At 39.9% G+C, this 6,526-nt stretch overlaps 1 protein-coding gene across 3 annotated transcripts in view; it reads left to right on the top strand.

The window, feature by feature from the left end:
• The first annotated feature begins 1,542 nt into the window (after nucleotides 1-1,542).
• The window catches only part of LOC128878467 (uncharacterized), a 49,774-nt gene continuing 44,790 nt past the window's right edge, over nucleotides 1,543-6,526 (top strand). For 2 of the 3 annotated variants that reach the window (XM_054126731.1, XM_054126881.1), the window contains exon 1: nucleotides 1,543-2,326. The gene's annotated coding sequence lies outside the window, so the exon portion shown is untranslated. The remainder of the gene's footprint in view (nucleotides 2,327-6,526) is intronic. The other variant, XM_054126812.1, reaches the window with a different exon arrangement.

Below are 6,526 nucleotides of genomic sequence, written 5' to 3'. Positions count from 1 at the left end.
TGATATGCGAAGAGGTGGCACGTTTGCGCCTACGTACAGGCAACCGGTCCGACTTACCTGTTAATATGGGTTGCCTAATTCTAGGGTCTAATTTTCGGTGCGTTTGGAAATTCTGGCGGATTTTGCACTTGGGTAATTGTTAAATAATTCAATTTAGATTTAAATAAAGTTTGCTCAATACCAAATTAGCAAAAGTCGAATAATTGAAGATACAAAAACGGGAAATTAATGATTAAAATTTAAACAGTGGACAATTGTCTCCGTTTTGTTGAGTTGGAGTATAAATGAAATATTAAAAATGAAGAATTACTTATCTGGAACATGTAAATGTAATACAAAAACCGATAGCGCGTGGCACCGATTAGACGAATCCCGTAGCGACGGCCCTGACTGATCGAAACATTGCTTACATAGCGAGCAATGGCTGTGCAGCGGCAAAACACCGTTCATGCGTTCCGAGTTGACATTTTGTCAAACCATATGGATTAGAAACCGTTCCAACATTTGCCGCGGGTGGTTTTCTCTTCAGAAATGTTTGCAGAATCCGTTAACGTAGTGCAAAATCGACCTAGGTGAATAACTCTTCATTAAAATACAAAAGTATTTCGTGAAAAGTACTCGCGTCGGCAACTTTTTGAACTTCGGTGTTCATTTACAGGCATTCAAAGGAGCAGATAATTCTAAAGGAATATGTCTTCATATTCAGAAAACACTCCTCTATCTTTTAAGACTAAATAGAACTTTCTAGCGTTCGTAGTTTTCAAGTAGTACTACGTTTTCTCTAAAAATCGACCGTTTTTACAAAATCTCGTATTTCTCGAAAACTAAGGGTGATGGAGCAATTTCACTTTCAGATTCGTATTTAGGACGAGGAACACTATAAGAATCACCTAGTGTATATCGCGGAAACAAAATCGTGTTGGACAGTGTAATCAAACGGAAGTGAGTAAATGATTGAATATGATGGGAATGAAGGTAAACTGGAAGTTGAGACTGAATAAAGACAAAATGGGGATGACTGGGAATAAAGAAGGATACGTGTAGGCCAGTAGCTGAGCTATGGATACGCTTTAAGTTTGATTACATGAGTCGCTTAGCTAGGAGACAGGCTTTGCGTTTGATTACACCATTCGCTGAGGTACGGTATTGTGTTAACGTTTGATTACATTGGTCGCTGAACTATGAGATTAATTTTACGTTAATAATAAATTAGTTTTGCCTATTCTGTATTCTGGTAAGTCGGTTTTCAACCACTGTCGTTCGATCTATGATTGAGGACCTGTAAGTTTTTTTTTAAGTAGAGAGGAGGCTAGTTAGGCAGACGTATAATGAGTTGCTAGTTAAAAAAAAAGAAGTGATCGGATAAGGGTGAAGAAGCTCTGCTCTAGAGCCCCCCAAGTCGTGGACAGAAAGTATCATCGAATGTCCGGCCTATCCTATACCACTTATTCGATACCACCTTCACTTCGCCGTGGAACGGACGGTATAGTCGCAGCCCTGGCTTCGCTATACTCCGTTGTGCCGCTGACCCAAATGAATCCTATGGCCAGTCAGTCCCGGTCCGGGCTTCTTCGCGGCAATATTGTTCGCTCGATCGCAGCCAGCACCGTTTCGACGCGCTTGTCCTCTTCGTTGATTAAATCACTTCTCGAAATTTATCGTCGCCATCAATTTCGTCGATCGTTCGTGAGTGTCCACGAACCGTCAGCCCTCGCACGTCCCGCGACTCCGGTTGGTGGTTATCGATAAATCGGACCGTTTTGGTACCCATATTGCAACGGGAAGCGGAGGCCCGGTGAAATTCTACGCGCTCCCTAAACAGTGAAAGTTTCGAGCCGACGAAAGAGACCGAGAGAAGAACACGTCGGACGTTGTGTCAGTTTTCGAAAAATGCTCCGCAGTGCGATCCAGAGGATTTTTAACCCCGAAGACGAAGAGGCCTGCCGCAGATTCGGATTGGAAATTATTTTTTAATCGAACATCTTTGATATATATATATCTCGGTCCTTTGTGGATTCGATGAGAAAGAGTGACCGTAGCCTCGGATATTTTTCGAATCAGAGGTAAGATCGCCGGTGAATCGTGGGAATCGATCTCGAGGCGCTTAGAGTAATCGTTGGGAGGGGTAGGAGGGGAAAGGACAGTTGAAGTGGAAAAGAGGATGAAGAGGATGCCAGAGACGGAAGTAAAAACATAGAAATCGCGTCGTCCAACGACTCCGAAGATCCGATCGATCGGAATATCGCGCGTGTTCGCAGACTCCAGGACAGCGATGCGGTTGCATTCCGCGGCAACGATCCTTCCGCATAATCACTGACGCTCTGCAGTGAGTATCCTCCTTCTTCCTCTGCTGTACGCGATCTTTACTTTTTCGGCTATCGAGGCAACTTTGATAATCTACATACACTCGCAAAATCTCAACTTCTTATCGAATAAAAGCGCCCATTTTACAAGCCAATTTTCAAAAAGAGCCAGACCATAAAATTAGCCGTATGAAAACGACGATGGACCAAGCTGACGTGCTTGTCATGCAAGATTTTGTTTTTCAACGAAACGCGAAAGATGATGTCGCAGCGTCCACCGCGATTACGCCGACATGCCTATTTTTTTTGTTTTTTTAAATTACTTTGTTTAAGGTCACATCAACTACAGGGTTATTAGTGACCACGTTAATATCTGCAATTCAATTACAATTTATTCATATATATAAATATATCTTTCGTTAATAAACGAAATATGAAGTAATGAATAATATATAATTGAAATATATATAATATATTATTGGAATATATAATTGGAAATATTGTAATTGAATTGCAGATATTAACGTGGTCACTAATAACCCTATAATATATATTATATATATCGGCATTATATATATATATAATATAACTTATATAACTAATAACCCTATAACTAGCTATATAGCTATAGGTATATATATAATGTATATATATAATATATACCTAATATATATATATATTATATATATACATTATATATATACCTATAGCTATACCTAATATATATCATAGGTATCTACGAATTTCTCAATTTATCATGGATATATTTATCTACTAGTTTGAGAAACTCGTTTCTATTGTTGAAAATCGTCTGCATATTATTTAAAAGTTTGAACTCTGCTCCATCGTGCTGCATTCCTTGACATTCTTCAATCAAACGTTTGCATGTCTATTTTGTTGTTAATAAACTAAATTGTAAAGCATCTTTTGGAAAACTCTTAATATTTCACGATCCGTCGTAGCGATCGTTTCTCGAATTCGTCGATTTTTCACTTAAAACTCTTTCCATCTAACAGGAAAGGATTCCGCGTTACTCTAATCGCATCGTATTCTCTTTTTGTCCTAATGGAAGTACATTCACCGCTTTCACGTGATTTCCACTAAACCACGTCGATTTGAATGTTGGCAACGATTAGTGCCATTCACAAACAGGCAGTCTCCGGTACTTGTCAACCGCTTTACAAAGAATATTTATCGCAAAGGATTACCGTTCGTTCTTGTCCGCCACCTTGCAGCGGTCGCATACCCTATTTAACAATAGCGGGAACAACCGCTTGGTCATCGAAACCGAACAACCGCGACCGGTACGCTCCTAATTAATTTTCAAGTGGACGATTTTAAAGAGACATGGCAGATTCTTCAAGTATGTCTAGTTATCGCAATCTGATCTTTTTTTGGAACAATTGCAAACAAAAATGGTAAACAAGTTTCCATAGAATAACAGATGACTTTTTCGAACAATCGCCCACAGGACACTTCAACAGACTAGAACAAGTCAAAAGTACGCGCATCAAAATTGGACATATAAAATACACGTATAAACACCTACTTGAGAAAACCATTAGACCATTAGACCATTCCACCTGCCGTACATGCAACGAAATTCTAACAATAGAACACATAATATTTACCTGTAAAAATACGGAACCACTCCGCATACAATACGAACTATCCACTAGTTTAAAGGAAGCGTGGAGCACAAAAGAAAACTTGAACAAAATAATCCAGCTACTTAAAGATGCACATATATGGAGTAACATCTAATATTGGAGAAAACCTCGTAAGAAATTGTCGCTAATAACCAAAGGTTGATGCGATGTTAAATATGTAATAAAAAAAAAAAGTTTCATCGATCGAGGTAATATTTTCTATAGTCCTGTGTCTTTGGTATAAACATGCGAAAGCTAATGCTCGATCGTTTGAAATGAAATTTATCGTTTTAACGTTTTTCACGCGTTATTATGCAATCGCTCTCTGTTCAGCGGGCAGCAACTATAACTATCGCTCAAATGAGTAAGGGTTATTGTCGTTCATAGAAATGAATGAAACGAATCGAATAAAACTGGACAAATCTAGTTGATCATAAGATTTATTTTTCTTTTTTTTTTTTTTAATATTTCTTCCTCGTTAACCAAAGGAAACGATTCGCGGAATATCAAGGACGCCTCCGCCTCGCGTCCTTGCGCCGGCTTATGAACGGTGCATTAATTCGCTCAATGAGCAGAACAATGTAAATGCAGTCCTCGATCGGACGCGCCGAGCTCCTTGTACTGTAATTTCGAAATTGCGCTCGTTCCGCGGCGGAATTCTAATTTCGTCTCGTTCCGGGATCTCGATTTGCCAGCCGTTAGCGTTTCGATTGGTCTACTTGCTCCGATTCCATCTCTCTCGTTACGTTTTCATCTGTTTTCGTTAAAGGGCATCGCCTCTGAACTGAACCAAAGCGATGATGTTTTGGACATTATATTTGCGAGGAAATGGAGTGTTAACCCTTTGCAATCGAGAGGTGACTCTCAGTCACCATTAGGTTTCACGCAGCAAATCTATCAGCAATAATGTTTCTCTAGGTAGAGATGTGCAAAACCCTAGGCTTCGAATAAATCTGAAGTTTGTCGATGTGCATGTCTCGTTTCTTTCTCTGGAAAATGTTCAAAAGAGGAAACGTGACAAACATATCGGCAAACTTAGGGTTTTGTCCATCGCTGTCTTTAGGTTTAATTTCTTTGGAGCTCGAAGTGTCAATAGAATGATTGTCGGTGAGGTAAAGGTGACCTGATTCTCAAATCTCGATAGCTCAGCATTCGTGGCAATAGAATGCTAAGCATCTCGAAGAAAGCATCTCGAGTCGCTGGTAGATACTAGAAAAAAGGCCTCGAGTGCAAAGGGTTAATAAATAAGTCCTCAGGTTGTAATTCCTTTTATAGTTCCTTTTATTAAATACACATGTTGGATCTGGCATTACTTCCTCAAGCTCTTTCTAAAGGGAACCGAAGCACTAACGAAAACGTACAGACAGTGTTACCATCCAGTAACAGAACGATTTCCCCTGACGCAAGCTAAAAAAACCGACACTGTTTCTCAAATAATTTCGAAATCAGTTGGAGTTTCGATTCAGGCAAAATAAACGAATGTTATACAAGAATAGGTTAAGAATTTATAAAATTAAAATATTTCATTCGTAAAAATTACGAAGAAATCATACATTTCCAAGAAATAGTCCTATGAAATCTTGAGTTAATTCGTATTAATTGACCATTTTTGTTTGCAATTGTTCCAAAAAAAGATCAGATTGCGATAACTAGACATACTTGAAGAATCTGCCATGTCTACTTAAAGATTAGTCAAAACATGCCATTCTCGTAGAATTTGACATATTTTCGTATTTCGATTAAGCATATATCTCGTAAACTAGATGGTCAATTAACTCAAAATTTCGACGGGGAGTAACTACCTTAATGAACAGAAATGTGTGTGCGTTTGTGCGTAGTTAAGGGCGCCGCCATTGAAAAACCATTAAAAAAATTCTTCTATAAAATTTGACCCCCTACAAAAATCCCCAAATCCGTGGCTAAATTCGTGTGTGTGCGTGGCCCTATCGTCTTTTATATAAACAGGCTGAGACGTTCGAAATATACACCGGAAGAAACAGCATCTCCTTCCTCACGGGATTCATCCAGCGATGGGCAAAACGCTAGATTTCGAATAAATCTGAAGCTTGACGATACATTCGTCTCGTTTCCTCTTTCGAACATTTTCCAAAAAAGGACGCGAGACAAGCACATCGGCAAACTTCAGATTTATTCGAAGTCCAGGGTTTTGCCCATCTCTGGATTCGAGTGATGATATCCGAGCATCGCGAGCGCGAAAAGAAACCCGATACGGGCGAGGAGAGAAGATTCCTAGCCCGCGAAATAGCCGTTCGCCGTTCTTCCTTGACCTCGAAACCACGCGGAACATAGACAGCGCGGTTGCGTTGGCTAAGGTATTTGGCACGCACCTTCTTCGCAGAAGGGGGCCGCGCGAATGTACATAAAAAAGATCGCCATCGCGCGAAGGAACTCGAAGCTGCGCTAACAGAGTATGTAGTTACGCAGAGGCGAACCTCTCGTCGGAACGAGAACTTTCATGTTGCTATCTCCGCATTTTCAAATCGAGTCGAAACGAATTAAACCGATGGTGGTTCCCAATGCCGCTCCAATTTAAATTGTACCCGCGTTAGGATA

Source organism: Hylaeus volcanicus, chromosome 1 (genome assembly GCF_026283585.1).
Source record: "Hylaeus volcanicus isolate JK05 chromosome 1, UHH_iyHylVolc1.0_haploid, whole genome shotgun sequence".
NCBI lineage: Eukaryota > Metazoa > Arthropoda > Insecta > Hymenoptera > Colletidae > Hylaeus > Hylaeus volcanicus.
Note: the sequence above shows the minus strand (reverse complement) of the source record. Positions and strands in the feature narration are given on the sequence as shown.